Source organism: Tyto alba, unplaced genomic scaffold, assembly GCF_018691265.1.
Source record: "Tyto alba isolate M040663 unplaced genomic scaffold, T.alba_DEE_v4.0 Super-Scaffold_16, whole genome shotgun sequence".
In the NCBI taxonomy this organism is placed as follows: Eukaryota; Metazoa; Chordata; class Aves; order Strigiformes; family Tytonidae; genus Tyto; species Tyto alba.
The window spans coordinates 12,012,494-12,036,649 of NW_024881278.1; the positions used below are offsets into that span (position 1 = coordinate 12,012,494).

General features: G+C 41.4%; 1 long non-coding RNA gene across 1 annotated transcript; it reads right to left on the reverse strand.

Moving 5' to 3' along the window:
* Positions 1 to 13,781: 13,781 nt before the first annotated feature.
* Positions 13,782 to 21,324, reverse strand: LOC116960817. Its single transcript, XR_004406609.1, has 3 exons — positions 21,263 to 21,324; positions 21,076 to 21,164; positions 13,782 to 14,343 (listed from the first exon to the last, which is right to left on the reverse strand). It is a non-coding gene; the product is annotated as an uncharacterized LOC116960817 (long non-coding RNA).
* Between the last annotated feature and the right edge of the window lie 2,832 nt (positions 21,325 to 24,156).

A 24,156-nucleotide genomic window follows, 5' to 3' on the forward strand; every position in this document is an offset into this window, starting at 1 on the left:
GCATGTCCTATTATTAAGGCTACATTCCAACCTCATCTGTAACCATTCACTTCACTGGTTCCTAAGCATTGACAAAATAGTTCCACTCGGACACCAATTTTTTGTATTTAACCGCTTTTAGAAGCAGGAGGGGTTTTTTTAAGTTCATAGCAAAAGTTTTGAAACTTCTGAAGTTTTACAACTTGAAAAAGACTGAAGAAACATTGTTATATATATATATGGAATAAATGTACTCTAGGCAATAGGTTCTGCTCACTGTAGGATATGCAATATGGTAAAGTCATGATATCATGATTTATTATACTTTTATCTAGTTCACATAATTAAAACAAAAGGAACAGAAATATAAAAGCAACCTGGAGTGAGTATTTAGGCATGAACTCTGTAAGAGTCAGCACAAGGGAATTTTGGCTAACGGAGATCCTGGGGATGGGGCGCGGAGGGAGTATCAGGCAAGTAGTGCCTGGGGTAACAGTCACTGGATGCTCCTGCAGGAGCCACCATCACCCAGCCCTTGATGTCCCACTAGCTACAATGAGCTTCAGCTGCCCAACGGCCTCAGCACTGCTGGTGCTACAGCTGAGAAGGTAACTGCTCGACAGATTTCACATTGCCTTCCACTTATAATGTTCATGAAGTTTTCCAAGAGTCCTTGCGGTTCAGCTGAGAAGTGAACAGGGAATGCCTAGAGGAAGCTCACACACCTCAGCATATTTATTAATCCGTCACTGTGAACACGTCTCCTTCAGAGCATACAGCTCCTTTCCAAACCAAGCCAGCCAGCAACTCCCAACACCACGCATTTTCATCTGCTCTTCAAAAGCATTTTGCTCATCAACAAACTCTGAAATAATTTGTATATGATAGAGGAGACATATATGTGGGCTTCAGGAGAAATGACAGTGAGGATGATTGGAAGAAGCCTAAGGAAACTCTAAAGACGCCAGTGTGGGAATCCTCACTTATTTCAATAGGAAGAAAATTAAAGCCTTCCAAACTTAGGAAGATATGACACTTTTAACTTATCTATGTCTTTAGTGGGGACCTTGGGTGAAAGACATCATAGAATTACATTTCAGTTATTCTCATGACACATACTGTTGTGCAGCGCTCAGTTGTGCTCAGGTTATTTCTCACAGGCTGAGGCTGTTGCAGAGTTTTTAATGCAAACAGAAGACTGCAAGGTCTCAAGCCCAAGAATACCTACCCAGATGTTTCAAGATGTTCCTCTACTTCTGTGCTTGAGGGTATTGGTATAGCCTGCCAAAGTCATGTTTTCTGAGACCCTAATAATTTTGAAGGCATTGCAATAGTGTAGCTTTATAGTCTCACTTTATATTTCAGTATATAAGGAGCAGAGAGATCAGGTCTATATCCATGTTTTTTTTTTTTTTGGCATATAACTCCCTTCAAGGTAAAGTGGAGGATGAAGGCTATATAAACTAAGAGTTACCAAGGCATATCTTTCTAAATAAACTTCAGGAAACAAACCAAGCCCAACAGAAAACAATGCCCAATAATGTAGTCAATAATGGTTTTGTCTGTACATTTTTCCGGCTCTGGAACTGGTTGGGGATTTACTACCTCACTTTGGGAGATAGACTGCACAGCTCAAATGAAGCCGTAATGGAGCATTAACAGAATTAGTGCATTGAAAGTGCTTTGTAGGCTGGAGCTAGACATTTTCATCCAGGATGATGGGATCACTTTCCTACAGTAATTAGTGGAGCAGCTGACATTAACTCCGTAAGTGACCTGCTTGTTGCCACCACTGTGAATCAAAATTAGATTAGCAGCCCCCTACAGGTGTGGTGTGCAGTATGGAAGTTAAAAGCACACAAAATGCTTTGCCGATTCGAAATGAACCAAACTGCATCAAAAGGATTACATAGCATTTGGATCAGCCGCATGTGGCGAGGATTTGGGAGAGATCATATAGCCCCAGGGAAGGGAGGTGAAATGTCGATACAACAAACAGTTCTTGCTAAGTATGAGAATATTTATTCCCAATTCCCCATGAAATTTACAGCCATCATGGGCTTCACATATGTGCTGTGTTCAAAAGTAACAGATGAAAATAAATGAAAAAAGATTGGCTTGAATAAATAAAATCCCAAAAACTTCCAGTGGGGACGGTGGTGGCGTGTTGCTGTAAAAACACACTTTTGGAAAGTACCAGAAGAACTGGTGTGTCTCATAACTGTATGATATGTCTTGCAGTATTTGGTAATTTGATGTGATGACTCAAAAATTCCAATTTTATTCTACAACATAAGTTTTTAGCCCTCACGGTTGTAGAATAAATCTTGAAAATGTGACCCCAACATATCCAAAGGATTTCTTAAAAATGCAGACAAAATAAGACCTCTAATCTCCTAAAAGTAGTCTCATGATTTCTGAGCTACTCTCAAGATGCTGTGGGGGCCTAACAAAATTTTATAACATTTCCCTTTTTTCAATTCTGTTGTCAAGCATAAGATCCAAAGCACAGAAAAAAACAAAAACAAAAACAAAAACAAAAACAAAAATTAATAAGTCAAGTAACATCTAGAACTGCATCATTCAACTCTTTTAACTTTGATCATGACTCCATCACGATAAGGTCAACTGAAAAAAAAAAAAGAAAAATGAACCCAGGAAAATAATACACAATTTTTAAGGCAGATCAGTGCTCCAGGCCAGCTGAGGGCATGAGCACAGGACCAGCTCAGGAGAGGAAGATCCCTGCGCCGGCACAGTCTGGGGACACTGGTTTGGGCTGTGAGCACTGGCAAGAGCAGCAACACCTTATGCCAGTGCTGCTGCTGAGCACATGGCAGAATCAAAGCACAGACTCAGCATAAGGCTTGCAGGACAAAGCCTCTTGTAACTGGGAAAGGAATAAAAGATGGGTATACTGGGAAGCAAGCTGACATGAAAAGGAACAGAAGAAGGAAAGCAGGAGTCCAGCTGGGAGAAAATTAACAGAAAATTTAATAGCAGCAAGGTGAAAAAAAATAGAAATAGAAAAATTATCTCTGACTGAACCAGACAGGGAACTCTTACATAGCATAGGCTCCTGATTGTATAATTAGCAGAATATATATTGACCATAATAGATTTTCTATAAATTCAGAGTGTCTTTGTAGGGCTTCGAACACACAGATCTCAAACTGCGTTTCTCTGAATTCAGATTTCTCAGATGATTTCTGCATAACTTAAGACATATGAAAGATGCATTGCCATAGAGAAGAACTTGCTGAGATATTCTAGTATCAGGAAAAACTGAACAATAGGCCAGTTGTAGACTGAATTAAGCCATGTTAAATTGTGCCCAACATTTCAATCTGTTCAAAGTGCATATATAAATTAACATGGTTATTAGAAATAAAGCTCTTCCCTCCCCACATCTTGTACCACAGGATGTAGTAAACAGCAATTTGTAAACATTCATGTGACCCCATCCCACCTCAGAAAATCAGATTGCTGTCAAAAGACAAACTGCGACTCTTCCTCTTGTCCCAAGGTGGATGTAAGTTGCAAAAATATAACTATCACACCTCCTGTGTCTTCTGCTTTTCACCCAACACGTGTATGAAGTGTCAGCCCGTACACAGTGGGGTGCAAGTATCGGCGCTGTCACTGGCGCGCTGCAGGGACAGCCACGCTCTGCCTGGCTGCCACTCCTCTGGCTGGCCTGAAGTGGCTCCTGAGACTGTGGAGCTTGCAAGAAGTGTTAGCAGATTCCCACATTAAGCAAACCACCCACTTGCGACGCACGGAAAGACCCTCATCATTGTCAACAGGCTTCACTGACTGCTGGTGGAAATGCTCAGTCCGGGGGATGGCTGCAGCCTGCGCACTGTGGTGCAACAGTGGGAGCCCAGGGAAGATGGGCACAGGGACAGCCAGCAGCGACTCAAGTACTGCCTAGAAAATACTGACTGGTCAGTGTTAACCACTGGGAGCCCATTCCTGTAACTTTATAAAGCACCATATGTCGGACCCGTGAAGTACCATCTATGAGGGCATAGTCTAAGAGAGAGGTTGTTTTGTCTTGAGTTTCTGAACAGCAATGTAGCAGTACTGCAGTGAAGAGTGTACTTGAGTTATCAAGGCTGTCCTGCCTTCCCCAGACCAGACCTATAAACATTATTGTTTAAAAGTAACCGTGATCACTGCTGTTACCAATCTACCTTTAATATGAAGGAAGTGCATCAAACACCTTAGGTCTGTAAGAAAAAGTCCTGGTAAATGTTTTGCTGCTGACCTGCAGCCAGTGTGTCCTTTTAATTACTCAAAATTCTGCTTAAGCTTCATGCTTAGTACTAAGAAGACGGGCAATTGTTAGCCAAACCTGCCTGCCAGACAACAGATAATATCCTGATTTTCTTAATGAAAACAGCTGAAGCAGACAGGATTGTTCATAGCAGTAGGTACCATATACAGAGATACTGTCTCACCCCACAGCAGTAAGATATGGGTATGTGTGTATTGAAATAATATATGCTTTTTGTGTTCATTAAGAGTTAACACTGCTGACAACAACAAAAATGCAAATAGCATTCGGTTGCGTTGCTGTTGGCTACTGTGTAGATTTTGTCACAGGAGCACCTCAATGACAGCATTCTGCCACTGATTCAGATCAGGGGAGGAGACCTTTAGGTCTCATCTTTCAGTATGCGTTTTTTTGCATGAGAGGACAAGCAGGACATGCTAAAGAGTGCTGACTTTAAAATACTAGCTATCAGTGTCTTTCAGTGCCCATGTTTGCTCAAGTGGAAATTTCAGGGCCCCTTGTGGGTTGCAGACCAGTTGACAGCACTATCACTGGTCTGGAAATGCTAACCAAGCTGGGTCCCTTCCAGTTCTCTATCTCCCTTTTTTTTTTTTTTTTTAAATACATGCAAGATCTTCACCCTTAAGCCTTTAGTCAGTGAGCAGTTGAAGGAAGAGACCGACTCAGTTTCTAGGTAACAGTGCTATTGAAATCAAGCCCAGCACTGGGATTGACCCATTTGGGAACCCCGTCGAGACAAGCAGTGGTGAATGGAGCCAAGAAGCTGCTGGTACACAGTGCTGTCACCAGCTGTACACGCCCTCTTTTGGGTGCAAGTCCTGCTGCTGGTTCACCAACAGGCAGGGTCTGCCCTAGGAGGCTCGAGGAACAGGGTTATTCACCAGAGGCCAAGTGCCAGGCTTGATATTAGTTACAGCTATTCCAGCTATACCTTCCTCCCCAGATTCTGCCTCATGTTGTTTCCCCTGCTCTGCAGGATGAAAGACACCGCCGCCACCCCCCAAAAAAGGAAAATAAAAAGTGAAGCCATAGTTCACTTCGCACAGCTTTTGACATTCTCCAGACTCTATCTTGATGCAGCTACCTTTAGTGTAAAAATCTTTAAAGATGACAAAAGACTGCTATACAGTCTCCAGGCAAAAACATTGCAAAGTGCCATGAATCTGAAATTCTTAAACTCTGTGGTGGCTCATAATCCTTGAGATCACCATCTGGTAATTGTTCTTCCCATATTTACAGTGTCAGAAATTATGCACTTCTCTAGTATACTTTCTACAAAGTAAGCCATGGCTGTAATTGCCACATATACAAGATGTGACTGTAAATAAGCAAGAATGAAGGTTAAGAAACTCTAAGGAGACCATAAATTATACTGGTAAGAGATTCTCCACCACACATAAAGGACAAGACATCAAAGTGTAGAAAAGCAGATTTTGGGTTGCTTCTAACCACTGAAGAAAAATTATCCACATTTCTTCTGGGAAGCAAGACCAGACACTTGTTCATGTGGTGGCTCCAGTATCATTTACTCAGCAGCAGCAGCTTCATCTAACATGAGACGCAAACAAAATTAGGGCAATGTTAAGACCATTTGTTCCAAGTGCTGAAGTAATCGACTTCGACCAGACTGCTTATGTCTGAAAAATAGTTGCTGAACCCCCCAATACTGTAACTCAGCAAACGAAAAGTCATCAGAAGCACCAATACTTTTAAAATTAGTGAGTATGATTATCATTCATATCCTGACACTCTTTTGTAATATTGGTATGTTCAGATAAAATCACTGCTTGTATTGAGTTAAAACACCTCAGTTTGGTAATTTTGAGCTCAGCTGTTTCTGCATATGAAAAGCTGCCTGGAAACTGATTTTCCTTCTGCATTATTTTGACAACACAACCACTCAGAGGTAATTTTAAGTTGCAAAAGGGTGTTGCAGGTTACCTGTCTACAAAGCCCCTAATGAACAATTTGCTGCTGTGTTTAGACTTGAAACAATTTTGTGTTTTTTTTCAGAAAACTACATGAGAAGTCAGACCCTAAGCTGATATCACTGTATATAGCTGTATCAGAGGAAATGAGGAAAAGCCAAAATATAGTAGCTGTAAATCTGATTCTGCAGTCTTAAAGTACAAAACTGTTTCATTTTAATTTTAAAATAGCAATACACACAATGGGAACTGTAGAAGAGAATCATTATTATGAAGATGAACTAGAATAACCCTGGAGAAAAAAAAGCGCTTTATCTGTAAAAAGCTTTTTAGAATGAGCCTCAATGATAAGTCAGAAATCCTTGTGTTAAGTGTCATTCAACTGAATACATTGATTTTTTGCTTTGCCTTTCATGATTTCCGTCTACTATTTACCAAAACAGACAGAGAAGACTGCAAGCTGATCTATAAAGATTCTCATCCCAATGCTTCCCTCTTTCAGACACACGTGTGGAGAGTAGGAAAAACTTCCCAGACATGCAAGATGCATTAAGTGGGACATATCTTCATCCAAACCCCTAACATTCTTGGTGAGGGCAGGAAGGTAATGGCAGATTTTCGAGGCTTTACACCCATGGGACAGTTTGTTTGTTTGTTTGTTTTTTTCAGTACATGCTGAAGGAAATATCTGCTCTGAAACACAACCGTTCACATTGTAAACCCCTCTCTGCCATTGCATTTTCCACCCAGCCAAAGTATGGATCCAGTAGAAGCTACATAGACACTTACTGGCATATCCTCTTTCTCAGTAGCTGCCCAGTACCTGCTTTAGAAGTAACCAAATCTCTCACTTGCATTTTTGAGTAGGGATAATAATCAAAAGGAGACATGGAAATAGCTTGCCACCTTACTTTAGCTCCAGCCCTCGGAATCCATAGGCCTCCATACACACCAAGCTGCACAGGCAGGTCAGCCAGCTGATACAAATCTGCCCAGCTGAGGTGGAGGAGAGAGATCTTAAGCCAATGTGCAGCAGCTGATGCTCTGGCAGAGTAAGGTGGATGAGGGTGGTAGGGGAGAAAAGGTGGCTGTCACTTGTCTTCTGTGAGATTTGGGGTTTGGTTTCATGTGTGAGGCCACTTTAGATTGTTAATACTTGTGTCATAAGGCAATACAGGAGGTGGAAGAGTAAAAGTAGGGTACAGATTAATTCATAGTTTTCCAAATGTCCACTGCAAGGTCACATTTGAGAGGCTGGAAATCAGCTTCACATCGGTTCTTGCAATTTGCAGAAACTCTTAAGCATATCTCAATACAATATTCCTGCAGCACTCACATGTGTTAATTTTTCCATATTTCAGAGAGGACAGCTGGAATAATTGGCAATAATTCACTGTAGGTAAAAATCTTCAGTATAAATTCTTGTACTGTGCCTTGAAATTACACAAAGTCTAGGAATTTCGGCTTTTTGCACGTAAAGCTGCTGATACTTCTTGATCCATTAGCCAAGATCTCCCAGCTGTACCCAGATCTTGTCCAATAAAGACAGAAAAAAGGTATTTTAGAACAGTCCATCCTCTTCACCAGGATCCAGTCTGCTGGTGCAGAATAAAAGGAAAGAAATCTTAACGCTGCTATGGAGCTGATGGGCACGAGAGCATTACAGAAATTGAAGATAGAGTTTGGGATTACAGACAGAATAAAGCAAGAATTTCCAATGCGTGCATGCGTCTTCCTCACAGCTCAAAGGCCTTTGGAGGCGCACAGACACGCTTTTGAATTGCTAAACCCATACAATCATTTAGGCTGTTTTCCTGCTGTGAAAGGATGGGTAGGAGTGTCTAGACACTAAGAGGCCAAGCCTATTGATGCTGGCGGGATCTATCCCCATGGAGCCGTCAGCTCTATAGAGCACTGCAGCTGCATGCTCCAGCTCTCCAGCTGTGCTGCGAAGAAGCAGACTGCCAATGCTTCTACCCAAAACAAAGCAGACCTCTTATATGATGATGAAAACTAAATTTGGGGCAGGAATCACCTCTTCAGGTCTCCAGCATAATTCAGCAGATCTTTTCCAAACACCTCTCAGAGAGCATATTCAGAAATTTATGGATGAAATCCAGAAATAGTAAGTAATCTTTAATCATGTCCTAGTTTGCATATATGTGTAGGTACATATAAGGCAGGGGAGATTCTGCTTCTGAGCATTGTGGGGGAAAAAAACAATGTGCTCCCCAAGCATCATTTCACTGAGAAGAGGTAGGACTGGAGTACCTCTTTCTTCTCCCCCCGTCTGAATTAATGTAATGTAACGTGCCAGGAGTAGGTGTGTTTGGCATCCTCTTGGCTGAGCTTTGTGAAGGAAGACTGCAACACCAGAAGTGACTGACAAGGAGCAGAAAAAGTGGAATACACAGTGATGACCTTCTCACATGGATGCTGTGTACAGAGGATGAGGAGTTCCAGACCAGGGGTCCTGCAGGGAAAATTCCTGCTCCCTCTGTGTCCCCTCACCTTCCTCTGCAGAAGAGAACTGATCAGCAATAAAAACAGGAACCAAACCTGATACCTCACCTGAGGGCAAAGGGCATCTTTGCAACTACTGTTATTGTGGAAGAGTAAAACAGTGTCACTTGGAGATGAGTCTACATTTGCGGGACCATCAAAAGGCAAACACTGAGGCAACTCAGTGATAACCCTGGAGCTGCTTTCAGAGAAAGCCCTTTAACAAGTTCATTACAGATGTAAGTTGAAGATCACAAATGTTTTATAAACAGCGAGAATGTTGTATTCAGTCAATTCATCTTGCCTGAGATGACAATGCCATGCACAAGACACCCCCAAGAGTGGCTTCAGAGAATACAAGAAAGTTGCTTCCATTTTCCAGAGCACTAGAAAGGAGTCATGACACTGAAGGTTTTACTCAGTTCCTCATTGCTATTTGTAGCACAAGGGAATAACATCAAGTTTCTTAGGAGCTGTTTGCTCTTAAGAGTTTCAAGCCCCGAAGTAATTTTAAAAATTCCATTATGACATATATTTTATAAAAACAATATGCAGCTATAACTTCTAGACGGTGTTTATATGTGGTACATCTTCTATAACGAGAAGGAAAATGAGTGCTGAAGCTCTCATAACCAAGGAAAATCATGGATCTGTTGAGTTGCTATTATGTCTGGATGTGCAGAGCTTCTTCATTATCATCTTATTATTCATCTGTTACTGAAGACATCTCCAATGCAATGAGAATTGTTGGAAAGTCTGTAAACATCTTTAAATTCAGAACAATATGCCATTGCCTGCTGGAAACTTTTCTGACAAAATGGAAGTCTGTTTCAACAGCTGAGCGGGTGCCAGCCTACAGTGATTTTTCACGTCATTGAAAGAAATGGATGAAATTAGGAATCAAAAGGAGAAGGGCTTAGCTTAGCCAGCCTATATTGAATGAGTGTTTAATTTGGCTTCCTCAGGTGATTCTGATCAGGTGATGTTTCCTTAGTGAACTCAAACCAAAGTGCAACGCCAAGGAAAATTTGCATTTGATTTACAGATGAGAGAAAAGTGAAACCATTCAAGAAGAATGCAAAAAGTCAGCAGAGAAAAAAGATAGATAAAGCAATCAAATTTCTGCACTTGAGAAAATACTTGAAGATCACAGAATATTTATAAGTAGAATTCATTTAGTGTTTCTCGGATTTCAGGTCCCAAGAGCAAGCATTTGATATTTTTCAAGGGCCTTATACTTGTGACTCAGAAAGTCCTCCAATACAGATCTCCAGATCCAGCTGTTAGAGTTTATTGACTTCAAGTGAGTATAGAGACAAAGGTTTGAATGAAGTATGACTGGTTTCTGTCAAAGGCTGCTATTATGAGCTATACAGTGTTTATTCAGTTCTACCATTACCATTGTTGAATCTCTTCCTACAGAAGAAGGAGAAAATCTTTTCCACTGTGATTATACATTAATTAAGGAGCCTAAATTCTGATCACTGCTGACGAATGCCTGCTTTCTCCTGAACTCTCACACCATGACCTGCATAAACCCTACTGACACATCAGCTGAGTAATGATGGTCCCTATTGTAACTCTGCACATGTAGGCACAGTGCATCAGTTTGACATAAAGGTGCTGGATTGCAGGTAATATGTTTCAGCAGCTGCTGGCCAAATGTCCTACACTTCAAATGACAAAACATGACTCAAATGTGAGGAGTCAGTCTTTGAAAGATTTATTCCTGTAATCTTCACTGATGGAGTGGAGGAGCCTGTGCAACACTCGTCCACCACCAACTGAAGTCAGTGCTGCAGCATACAGCAGGAGTAGGGCTGCACCAGCTCTTGCTGGTACAGCAATAAGCTGTGATACATCAATATTGCAAAGAAAACAAAGATTAGCTATTTCAACCTATTCCTACCATTTTACATATAGTAAGATATTATTTTCTATGTAGAGGGTAATTCCCCTGAAGGACACCACGATTAAGTGGCAAATTAATTTGCTGCTTACATTCACTAGCTCTTCCAGCTGGCTTAATTCTCATCAGCCACCATAATTTATTAACAGTGAGGTGAGAAAAGACATGAATCAGCTTAATGTGCTATAAGTAGGGCATTGTCATGGCAACAAGATGCGGACTGTTTTCTACTATTTATATATGGTTTGTTTTGTACTCAACCTTGAGATACCGCTTGAAACAACTAGAATTAGAAACATCATTTTTTCAACTTTTTTTTCACTTCAGTGTATTTTTAAAAAATTATCAAAATAAGCATGTGAATGGCTCTGAAACATCTATCCAGGAAAATAGCTAGCTGTATGCTATTCAATGAGTCTTCCTAGAAACAGAAGCCTTAACTCTGATCTCCCAATCATTTTCTCACATTGTCACACAACCGATTCCATGGATTAACTCCCAGTTTATACCAGTCTGAGATCAAACCCAGACTTTCCCTATTCTGTGTTCTACACATGACAATTAATGGGGGGGAGGGAAGGGGGAACTGAACAGTGTTACTGAAAAAAGAAGCTGCTTTTTTTTTTTTTTTTTTTTTAAATGTAATACATTGTACTTAACACAGGACATGGAAAAACAATCAAGGATGTTGCATTTTTACAGACTCATGGTAGGGAATTATAAAGTTAAAAATTAAAAATTAATTGTAAAGGATTTTTATTGCCTTCCCAGATAAGCCTAAATCCCACGTACCTTTTGCATCATCAATTAATGGTTTTCACAAAATCATCTCTTCACTCAAAGTTAATTTTATTTACTACCCAGATGCATAAAGGGAATGGTTGGAATGCTAACACAGGCCTCTGAGAAACAATTACCAATATTACTGGCTTGATTTCTTTTTTTTTTCCACCACCACAGGAATCTGATAATAAATAGTTAATGAAAATCAAAACATGTCTAAGATGTGTCAGGAAGAACACATGGAAAAATTAAATCCCTTTCATGAAAAATTTTGCAAGCTTAAGACATTGTTTTGTTCTGAGTAAGGACAAAAAAAACCCCAACACATTTGAAAAATTCAAATAATTATTCCCCTTTTCTCCATCCAGTACTCTCTTTTTTTTTTTTTTTTTTAACATGTCAGGGTTTATATTACCCTAGGTGTTTGTTTGCATAATACGTAGGGTAACAGGCAACTGGATTGTACCATAACATAAAATAAAATTGTTCTTATTTAGCAACCTGAGACAAAATATTAAACAATATAATTTTGAATTCAAAACTTATGTTGAGTTACAATTGAAAATGTTCAGTTGAGCACTGCTAAATGATACCTGCTGAGGTCAACTGTAGAAGTTAATTAAGAAATGAGAGATCTGGACAGACCTTACCTAAAGGTTCAATGGATTCGTTCAGTCAGTGTTACTAATGGCCCCAAATACACAAGAGCTGATAGCTGTTAATTAAAAATGCTCTACGGAGGCCAAGTCGGGGGAATGCCAGTCTTGTTTTCAACAATTCTTTACCCCATGTCAAGTTCAGCGAGAAGTGGGTCTGAGCTGCAGAGTTTGGCTGGGGGCCTGGATCTAATATGACACATAACAAGCAGGTATGCCAAAACATTTGGTGGGCAGCATGAACAGAGGCGTGCGCCGCGTACAGCAAGCTGGCAGCGTGCTTTAACCGGAGGTGCTGTATGACTGATTACATTGCTCTAGCACTCAGGGGCCCCGCTACATGCCAGCTCCCCTGTGCAAACGGTATTGTTAGAAATAGAAGACAAAAGACAAAGTCATCCCCCAAACCCTATGGTGAAACAGGGGAAAGCATGCTGGATTGTCACTGCAGGCCCCAACATGTGCCTCCCGGGATCGCCATGTGAAGCACCCTGGGTGCTCCTTCCACGGGCGGGATGCACTTTTCAGCGAGCCTTGGCCATAAGGTGGTGGAACAAGCATTACTGGGGGAAAACAGAATAGTCTGGGACATGCTTGCCCTTGGATAACACATCACTCATGCCATTGGTGGCAGATTTTGCCTGCAATGAATTTATCCAGTGGGAAGTGGTTTGTGACCAGTGCACTTCACAAAAGCTATGAAATCATCGAGAAACAGTAGTGACTTTCCCTGACCGCTGGTCCAGGCAGCAGAGCCAGCCCCATGAGCCACTCTGTCCCTCACAACTAGCACCTTTCAGCAATAATGAATGAGCTGTCAGATATCCAGCTGCTTATACAACATGGTCCAGTCCTTTCCTGGATACTTTTTCATTGCTCGAGCTACGCTCTTTAAGGTTGCAGCGTCTAATGGACAGATTACATTTCAGCTATCTTCTCTTTGCACAGAAGGTGATTATAGTTAACTTGGAAAGGAAAGGATATTTTCAAAACTGGCTTGTGATCTTTTTTCCTTCCTTAAACGTAAGAAGACAGTCTGAAATGTTTCTCCCTCCATGATATTTTTGACTACTCAGAGCCACAGCATATGTCCATTGTGTTGGCGAAATCCTGACTGAGTGGGTGAGAAGGCTTACCCCTTACACAAGACTTCCTCACTCACACAGTGAGTGCTTTTCTGATGTTAGAGGTGTGTTAACAACACCCCAAATATTATTTTTTTTTCCCCCAGTATGGGCATTGTGTCCCAGATTGCTACAGGTCCTGGGCTACTGCAGGTAGCTGGTGTGGCTCCTTTGTGCTCATCCTGACTACAGGTAAGTGCACTGAATGACACTGTATCAAAACAGAACAAACTGAATCCCTGCCCTTGTGCAACTACCTGATGCTTTCCTTGCATGGAAAACGAAGGCTATACAGCCTCACCCTTTCCAAAGCCAGCCCTCGTCTATTAAAAATGACTATACGCTTTGATACCAAATCCTTCTTTGCAGTTTTCAGCTTATGCCTGTGGGAAGTAATAAGTAAAAATGTATTAAGTATTTGTTGTTTGACCCTAAATCAGTCTTTCCACCTCCCTGGGATTCTTGCTACTGAAATGGAAGAGTCCACCAGGGAAACAGGACTTTGGAAAATGCTTCATTATTTGCCCTAGTGTTATGTTATTTAAAACTTAATTTTCATTTTAATGAGAAGTATCACTGGTATCATGTATCTCTCCTCAGTCCTGAAAAAATGTCAGAAGAAGCAAGAACAAACCCCAGGATGGAGCTTACGGTTCCCAAGATGAGGGAGGAAGAAGGAGATGTCTAGGTGACCTGACATTTAAATCAAACCCTGGGAAATGTGAGTCTGGGCAACCATTTGCAGAAACAGCTAGAGGAACCACATATCCCATAGAAAGCAAACAGGAGGCAGCGGCCTTCTGAATGTGCTGTACCAGCCCATGCCTCGGGGGAAGAGCTTCACCAAGAGGTCTGGAGGCAGAAGTTCTTTACTCAGCTCAACGGTATTTTGAACTCCTCACCTTCCTGCAACACCTAAATTCTGGTCAGGAAATACTGTTTTTGTTGGTAAAGAGCCTGTTGTTTTTTTCAGGAGATTACCTTGAAATTAGGAGATTAACCCTGCTACGTGGAGTCAGGGGAGATCCTTGCCCAATTTGGGAAGTTTGGGCTTCAAAATGGAGACTCTGAAGACCATGGTGAGGAGCCAGCTCTTCATCAGCTGGAAGGAATGTCTCTGATTTTGGCTTCAGATAATGACACTGGATATAGGACAAGACAACTGAAAAAGATTTAAAATACAGAAGATGAAGAATACATGTCACATCGCATTCATGCCATGTAATTTAAAAGACAACAAATCAGTAAAAGCAGACACTATTTTGCATAACACATTGCAAAATTCTGCAAGAGGTTTAGTGTGTAGAGGGCAACCGCTGGGTATTGAATGACTTAGTAAGTAAGACTTTTAAAAGGTCTAAAATGACTGCTATGAATGGCAGACGCAAAGAAAACCTTGTGAGGGTTTGCAGAAGTTGCTGTGTTAACCACGGTGATTTTTCAGAAAAACATTATCTGCTGTTGTGAAGAAATGCTCTTCCTGATAGCGCTACACAGAATAGTTAACTATATTTCTGGAGGAAATTTGATTTATCCCAATGAAGCATCTTGCAGTCACTGTGTTAGAAGCAGTGCTGCTGATAAGGTCAGCTTTTGATCTAAGAGCTGTGCTGTGGGAAACATGACCTAACAGTTTATTTCTATATAGGGGACCATATATCTCAGGCTTGGGGTTGAGTTTCCCAGTATCCACCGAGATATCTATTCGCACTGAGATAGATTAACCAATGAAAATAAGGCAACATGCATAGCTGATAGGGAAGATGAATAATTTTGTTAAATTCATAAGAAAATGAAGATTGATTTAGGCAATATTATTAGTTTCCTAAAATATATGTAAAAACTTCATATGCTTTATGTACTTCTCACAATACAGCAAGGACTGTCAAGACCTAAAGTTGCTTAAAATGCTGGCACCACTCTGATTTGCAGTTTGTGCCCATTTCCTTAGGGATTGATAATGATCTGGAGAAGGCCATGTTCAGTAGAGTCCATTTCTTAGCTTACCTCTTAATGCTTTCTGAGATAGCCATCAGGGAGAGAAGAGCAGAAAAGACTTTTTCCCACCCTATACAATGTCCCAAGCTTTGAAAAGCACCTCTGTTCTCCAGTGCACCCAACCCCGGCCCTTGGCCAAGAGAGGGAGAAAAAAACAGGGCCGGAGGTAGAAAGGGCGGTGGTTTTTCAGTGAGTGTCCAGCCGCCAGTGAGGCCCATCAGCAGAGCCCCGTCCCCATCCCTTCCTTGCCAGAACCTCACCGAACAACCGCCTGGCCCTCCAGCCCCCGTGTCCTTGCTCAGGGCATCACCAGGAGCCCCTGTGCAGAGAAAAACCACAGGAGAGCAACCGGTTCCCTGCTTTGGGGAAAGTGGCACCAGGGGAAGCATCTCGCAGCTATTTTGTGGGCGCAAGCGGTACACTCCCACAGGAACTGTTGGGCAGTCGGCGTCCGAGGTGAAGCGGGACGGCTGGAAAGCTCATGGCGGCCCGAGCGGGGGGTGGCAGGGCCTGTGCCCCCGGCCCGGGCAGGGCACCACTCCAGGCGGGCAGCTCCAGAATTTAAAAATTAAAGTTTGCCATCTAGCGGTAGGCCTTGGGCTTTTGGGTGCGACCCCCCAGTTTTTAGGTGATCTGTTTACGATTTCTGAAACATATATTCATTTTTTTGTTAGTGCTGTCGCACCCTTCCTGCTGCTACGTCTGTACAAGTGACGAACAGAACACTTTTAATCTCAGTACATTGCCTCCTGTGGCCGGGTCGGTGGTTACAGCTCTGGGGCCCGGTCAGTGGCACAGCTCCCTTGGTTGTCACACCGTGCAATGGAGATGGTCCTGTGTAGTACTAAATCCTCGGTGATTAAAAAAAAAAAAAAAAAAAAAACCAAAACAACCCAAACCACAAAAAAAAAAAAAAAAAAAATTTCACCGTGATAAAACAAATGAGGCAATGAAATGCAGTCATTTCCCTCCATGTTCTTCTCTTGCCTGGGACAGTGGTAATTCTCAGGGGATTGTCTCCTTCTTTCTTTCTTTTAAGTATTTCCCCTTTGAACTGAGGTGCGTCTATGAGTGACTGGCACTGAGTTTGTGTGGTACTCCCTTGCTTCAGACCAAAGCTGCCAGGAGCCAGCACATCTCCAGAAGCACGCGTCCTCCTCGACAGAGTCCCTGCGAGCTTCCTCCGAGCAGTGCGTGTTGCCTATATGGGATCCTGCATGCCTCCAGGATCTATATGGAGACCGCCCCTGGCGTCACCAGTCATTTCTTTCCATGAGAAGGAACGATGCGAGGCAGCAGGAGTATGGGCAATGTTTTCTGAAAATAAGAGGTCAAGGAACCTTCACAGGGGAAGCCAGCAAAGAATGGCTGTGGCTGGGGAAAGGGCCTGCAGAGGGGAAAGGGAAGGTCTGGAAGGTGATGGGCAGTGTGATCTCCTTGGGTGCCCGGGTTGTGATTAAGGAGATGTAGGCATCCAGCCTGACGCCTGCACAGTCTCTCCTCTTCCATACACATCACTTCTATTAACAGAACTCCAGGTGGGATTAGCAATTTTTACAGCATAATCACATTGTTGAGTCATATTTAATTTATGAACCACTATACACACAAGATCATTTTCTCCTATTGACGCTGAGCTGATTATTTCCCATTTCAGATTTATGCATTTGATATCTCCCTCTGCAGTGTAGCACTTCATACTTGTCATTAGCGAACTTCATCTTGTTGATCTGAGACTATCTCTTCAATTTATCATTTTGCATTCTGATCCTGCCTGCCAGACTGAGAAAATTTTCTAAGTATACTCTATATTTATCCTCCAAATCACTAATAAAAATATTGACTAAAATCAGTCCTGAAGATCTCTGCACATCTGCTTGGAATACTCTCTTGAAATTTACTTCCAGTTTGACATTGAGTCATTGGCAGTAATACTTTGAGAGTTTTTTCATCTATTTGTATACACACTGATAATCATAATTTTGCATAAACTGCATTTTGATGGCTTATATGTAAGAATTCAGGTTACTACTGCAAAAGGTCTTAAATATATTGTCTACTCTTTCTTCCCATCATCAGTATTTAGAATACAGATAATTATGTCCTACAAAACTGTGTCAATGCAGCTATGTCAGAAAAGAGCAATTTTTGCCACCTCCTTCAAATGTATTCATTTCAATAAATGAGAATTAAGTCTCCTTCTTTAATGAAGGAACTGATGAGGAGTAAGCCACTTAATTTATATTGAGAGTCCAGAGGAAAAAAAAAAAAAAGCTCTGTACCTTTGCATTTGACTTTGTGTGCAGTATCAGCACAACAAAAATATTTGCTGATGGTGTAGATACTCCTTAATATAGCACATAGGACAGAAATTATGCAAGCACCTATTAATCCTAAAATAGAATTCCTGGTAAAAAGTGAAAAAAAAGAAAAGGACTTAATAACCATAACTGTGGCAGTTTTACTGCTAGCATGTAATTAGATCAGAAGAAGATGATTTCAAAATGTCCAGAGCTTAACTGCTTCCTGCTATTTAGGTGATCTGTTTCTGATTCGGAAGCTGCAGTTCATCTTATATTTTTAAGAACTTCTTCAGGGCCCACATCCCCAGAGTGGGAGGAGGAGGATGCTCCTTCCCAGCCTCTGGATTTTGTCGTTTGCAGAGGAAAAGTATCCAAAAAAAAAAAAAAAAAAAAAAGGTGACATGCTTATAAAGGGGCTTGTTTTTTCCCTGCATGAGATCTCTCACATGTAATGTCTCTGTTGCTGGCATGGGCTGAAGGATTTTAAGGATGCCATCGATCTGGAACGCAGCATCTGCATGCCAGCCCTCTCAGACAGGTGCTTGGGAAGAGGCCAGGAAAAAAGTTGTCCATAGCCCCATGATGGAAACAAAGAAATTAGTCAACAACCTCTTCCCATAAAAACCTGCGTTAAGGGGAGGAAATCAAGGAGCCAATCTGGGAAACAGCTTGAGGGGACAGGGCCAGCAAAGCCTGGCTTGGGCCACGAGCAATGAGGAGGCAGGACAGGTTTGGGTCCAGCCTTCACACTGAACAGTCCTGATGGTTTTGGGAGGTGGTGGATGGTCACACTACTTTCCTCTTCTTTTTAAGCTTCCTGCTGCTTTTTCTGATGAAACTATCCCACTAAGAGCAGGAGTAAACGTCATTTTGTAGGTGTCTGCAATACAATAAAAGTGCCCCCAATGCAATACATCGTGAAATGCGTAACTGCAGACAGAGATGAATCATGCCACCACCGAGTCAGCTCTCACATATAGCCAGTGTAGGTGTTATTATGGCTGTAACAGGCTTCAAAAGAATAAATCCCACAAAAGCTAGGCTGGCAGCGTTTCCCGTTAGCATTAGTGTAGGTAATGCTGTTCGGATCACCTTCTCATGTTACAATCACTGTTCCTTGAAGGAGGTTTGGCTGTAAACTCCTCCCAACTCCGTGTCAATTCCGAAGGATAACATAAGCGTCAATTAGGCATAAGCATGACTCAGAAGATGAAATATTGCCCTTGGTGGGAAGTCAAGAGAGCATTTTTCCCTTCCTTCGCCAGCACACATTGCCCTACCCACTAGGTGTCCCTGCCAGCCAGGGAAACAGCACACCACAGCCAGGGCTGCATTTGCTTTGTGCCATTTGGCTTCAGCTGAAAACATTAAAAACAAACAACAACCTAGGAAACAGGTTTGAAATAACTTCTTCTTCTTCTTTTTTTTTTTTTTTTTAAACATCCTTTTTGACGCAGCTCCAAATTCACGCACAATGCACAAAATGGAAAAGGCAGCTCTCCGTTTTGCCGTGTGGGGCAATGGGAAGGTTTTGGCCTGAGGGAGCATGGTTTCCCCTCCCAGTTAGCGCTCAGATGAGCTGCTCTAGCCTGAGCACCACCAGCTCCATCCCTCCAACTTTACCTTTGAATTCTGCAGGAGCCAGACAAATCGTACTGTAATCCCTTACCCTGATTTGCTCATCTTTAAAATACGTGCTATTTTAATTTGTTTCCTCCACCATGGAACTGCGAGGTTAAATGAAGGGTGACGATGTTCCTTTTGCTTCCCAGTTAAAAACATGCAAAATTTTTTTAAAAAGCCCAAAAGATTACTATAAATGTGTGGATGTTCAAATCTCACAAAAATATGCCTAATTTGGGTGTAAATAGGGCTTAGGTAGATGCAGGTGTTTATAACCTCAGCATGTATTAGGCATAACACACATGCTTAGTGGCTGCCCCTGTAAAGAAGAGACCTTTTTGCCCAGCTAAGATTTGCTCCAGTAATCCCCAGAGAGCTTCCAGAGGTCAGCAGAGAATCATGGAGGAAAGCAAAGACATTAAAGGAAGCACATACTTGCAGATGTGGTGGCTTCTGCCAGCCCAGGAAGAGGGAGAGGAAGCAGGAGGTAAAAACTTGAAGATATGCTGGGAATTTTTTGTTGCTAAAAATGTTTTGTCTCTTTGTATTACTGAATTGGGGGAGAGAGAAGAAGAAAAAAAAAAGCCTGCTTGATATATAAACTGGAGAAACTCATTCCACATTTTTTTACTTCTCTTTCCTAATCTGTTGAGAAAGGGCAACAGCATTTCCCTGTCTCATGCTGATGCTCACTTATGAACAGCCCAAGATCTTCAGAAAGGAGAAAGGAAAACACACAGCAGAACCAGGTTTTCTGAAGCCATCACACATGACAATTTCTGTATCAGAAGTCTCGTCTGAAGGCTCTGTATTTGGGAGCCATCAACAGAGATTGCAGCCTCTTGTGTTGTGCACTGTACAAACACACAACGAGAGATGATTCCTGTCACAAAGGACTCACTCTCCAAATAGAGATGATGGAGGAAAAAGGAGGGGGGATTAGAAATTAGTTGACTAGCTCAGGGTTGCACAGTTTGGTGGTGACGCCAGAGGCAGAAGCCTGGTATTCTGATTTCCAGCCCAGCAGTCTGCTCTTTCTCACAGACAACCACCTTTTGCTGCTCTAATGCTTAGGGGGTGTTAGCGGCACTAAAGATAATTATATATGACTTGGTATTTTTAACTAGTGGGAGCTTTACATATGGGCACACACCCCGCTGAACTCGGCCACCCCCAGGGACTGTTCCCCCCCTCCCAGCCCTAAAACAGTTTGGAGGGTGCTCAGCTAGTGACTATAAGGTGACCTTCAAAGCAGAAATGTGATACAAGCAAAGGGAAAGGAGGCGGGGGACAGCTCTTGTGAAATCTGGCTGTTGAAACACCTTCATGTCTTGCAACGTAAAGTCAAAAAACTCTTTGTCTTAAAGATTTAAGACTAGACATAGGAAGATCTGTATTTATCTCATATTAATCACCTAGGCAACTGGGAAAGCAGAAGCGAGCTTCACTTTGTAGTGGGTTTTATAATCTGCCAGTTCATTCAAATGCCTTTTTCCGGCACATCAGAAATACATGTGGTCCTGCTGAAAATTTGCATTTTTAAGAAGAAAAATTTTATCAATAAACAACCAGTTTGGGCTTGCGGATTTTTGTTTAACCCAGACATTGTGTGCCTGCATGCCCAGGTAGTTATTTAATGGCCCAGGAACGGCATTAGAAGTAGAGCTTCTCTCCTCATTTTAATTTCTGCTCCCTGGGATCCCATGGTTGCAGCAGCAAGGATGTGATAGAGACCATAGCCAAGGAACGGGCTGGGAACTGCCCTTTCCTTTCCCAGCCCGTAGGGAACAGCTAAAAGCCTCTTGCTCAAGACTCAAAGGTGTTGCGAAGGATAGATCCTGAAAATGAAATAACACTGTGCATACGCAGACCTGAAGCTTTGTGTTATAACCCTGCAACACAGCTGTCAGAAAGCAAAAAACAATGCAGCCTGCCATAGGGTCTTGCAGGAATGAAGTCGTAACTCGTACCTTTATCAAGGGCTCTGTCAGGAAGGAGGCTGTGTCTCTTAGCAAGGGAGAACAGCAAGGTTGTATTTTTCCAAGTGGTTCATTTGAATCTGGGGTTATTTTTGTAAATAAAGGTTAGCATTAGCATCTGCTACTTTGCACAAGCATGTAAAAAAGCATAGGTTGAAATTTCCCTGTTGAAACTTACCTTTTGTCAGACAATGAAACCTTTAAAACACACAATATTTCACAGACAGCTCCTACAATCCTAAAAAAAAAAAAGTTCATTTTAATTAGATTGTTCCTATTCTTGTCCAAATTGCTTTGCTTCTGATAGATTTTGATAGTTTTTACACAGGCTTCTTTATTTTCTAAGTGGAAAAAACCCTCCATCCTGGATGGTCCTTTCCTAGAAGAAAAACATGGTTTTGGTAATGTCTTTATTTACATTGTTTCAAAGCCTATTTTCCTTGAAAGGAAATGTTTATGAGGTTTGGCTTTTCTCCCTACATTTCCTAGGCAGAGTTGCTGGTGCTTTGCTCTCCCTGCCTAAGCCCAACACAAACTCCAAATCATTAGTATTATTTTACTCAGCACAATAGATTTTCTGGGTTTTCTAGCTCATTTACAGCTATGTAGAAGGGGTGTGAAACCCTGATATTCCATTTGGGCAACATTTATAAAAAATCCTCCCTCTCTGACTTTGCAAAGTTATAAATAATTATACAAAAGGCACAAAGCTTTGGATAAACAAGCCAAGTTTATGAGGCTCAGAAACTGAGGGAATTAGGAATTTTTGCATTCACTTGGATGAGTTTTGGTTTAAACACTAGAAAGTCAGATTCATCTGAATATACTGAAAGAACGGAAAAGTTACAAAGCTATGGACAACATGATACACTTCACTCCATGGAGGCTACTGAAGAAGGCATAGAGAAGAAAAAGCACATGATCTGATTCACTACCAAACTCTTCTGCAAAAGAGCACAAACCAAGCAAGGACAAGAAGGAACAGAGCAATCTTGTAAACCCTTTTAAAGGGGATAAATTCATGGTGAGGGTGAAGGGGAAGTGGTGCTTGTGGCCACAGCTCCCAAGGCAGAAGAGGGCAGCGAGCACAATCTGCAGAGCACAGTGCTGTGGGGTGACAGAACCTGCCTCCGTGTACACGGACAAAAAGAAAACCCTCACAGATCCAACATGCAGGCTGCAAGGTGTTTTTTTTGACAAGGTCATACAGCAGTAAAGGGGAAAGAACTGAAGGCATGGACAATTCAGAAAGTGAAAGGAAGTAGTTTTGATGTTTCTTAAATTTACAGCTAATGGAAGGTAGAGATATACTGCTTATACACCAAGATGGAATTAAAAATGAAACATTGCTCACTCTCAGTTATTATCAATAATTAAAATTAATGAAATAAATTCATAATCAGACTGTATCTGCCTTTAAATTATAGCAAGGATCATGACACAGGTTATATCCATGCAATTGTCACCATATGATGACTCTAGGAAGTATTGAAATCTAATTATGTTCCTGAGGAACCATTTGTTAACCTATTAAAAAAGGTAAATAAGAATGCCATTTATTCATTAAAAAGTATGAGCTCTCAGGAGCTTGATACAAGCTTCAGGATCACCGATATGAAAGGAAGTTCTGTGTGCAGAGCAACTATTATCTCCAAACACACCTGTTGAACCTGGGCTCAGAAATTAATAATTGGGCAGTCTTATGTGCAAAGAAAGACTGTGACATTAGCATACAGAAAGAATTAAGGTGGTGGAAAAAAGGAAAGGGATGTTGGAATTTGGCAAGGGAGAAGTTTCTGTGGCATTGGGAGCTAGCTGCTTGGGGGGGGTCTCTCGGGCTTAATAGAAAAAAAAAAAAGAAGATAAATCTACAGGTTACAAATGGAAGTAATATGAGACAGAAGCCATATGTTGTTGTTTCCACTCCCCCTGCTAAAGACATCCTCCCTAAAGTCTTGATTGAGGAATGGGTTGTAAATCACAGAAGAGGCAGGATGCAAAATTCAGCAACTGACACTAGGCTAAATCTATAATTGGTAAAAAAATGGTTTGGGGCAGTTTATTAGCTTCTGCTTTGCTGTTCATCATTCTCACAAGTTCGTAACATAGTACAAGGCTGTAAGATACCCATCTGTCTATTAATAATTGATTTAATGTAACATACAAAGTATGTGTAATCTGTTTCCTTGTTCCTCCATTTAATATAATCCATGAATCATGGTGACCAGTAAAGAGGTTGATTGACCACATGATGCTAACTCTTTTCCTAACTCCAGCTGCTGACTTGCATTTAAGAAAGCTAAATGTCTACTGAATACTTTGTGGTTATAACAGAGATGCTGTGGAAAAGGGAGACAGTTAGTCAGTGGAGTAACATAATGTTCGCTTTTGGATAAGGGCTTGTAACTCTGCCTTCTGCTATTTCCAGTAGTCCGGAGTCTGCTCAACATTGGATACTAAAAGAATTGTTGTCAAACATAGACCTCTCTCTTTTGGGCCCAGTGTCTTGTTAATCCCAGACCTAGAGAAATGTTTAACTTGCAGGAAGCAGCTGCTTTTATTCTCAACGTGTTGATACAGGTATCAGTATTACGATATATATCTACCCCACAAAAGATTTCCTATTTTCAGTACCTTTTCAAGGTGAGGAACTGTTACTCTGCCTCTTTTACTAATAAGGAAATAGGGCAGAGAGAATATGTTGAGAACCTGGCTTTTAATTATACTATTTCAAGCACTTCTGCTCGTGCACATATGTGTGTTTTTCACCAATGCCAAGATTTTCACTCAATGAGTGTCACTTCCTTTGTTAGCTCCAAATGTGCAGAGGTTGAAAGGGCATCTTTATTAGTGAAAAATCTTTCAAGGACTTTTATAAATCATTCAAACTTCTGGTTGAAAATGTTTCCTTTCACACACTTCTTAGTGCCAAATACGGGCCCATCTGGAATCATTATTAATTCTGTTGAACTGTTTAATTCCAAGTGGGGTTTTTTTTTGGTTTGGTTTTTTTTTTTTTTTTAAAGAAAGACTTGATTCGATATTTTATAACCATAATTGGAATAGCGCATT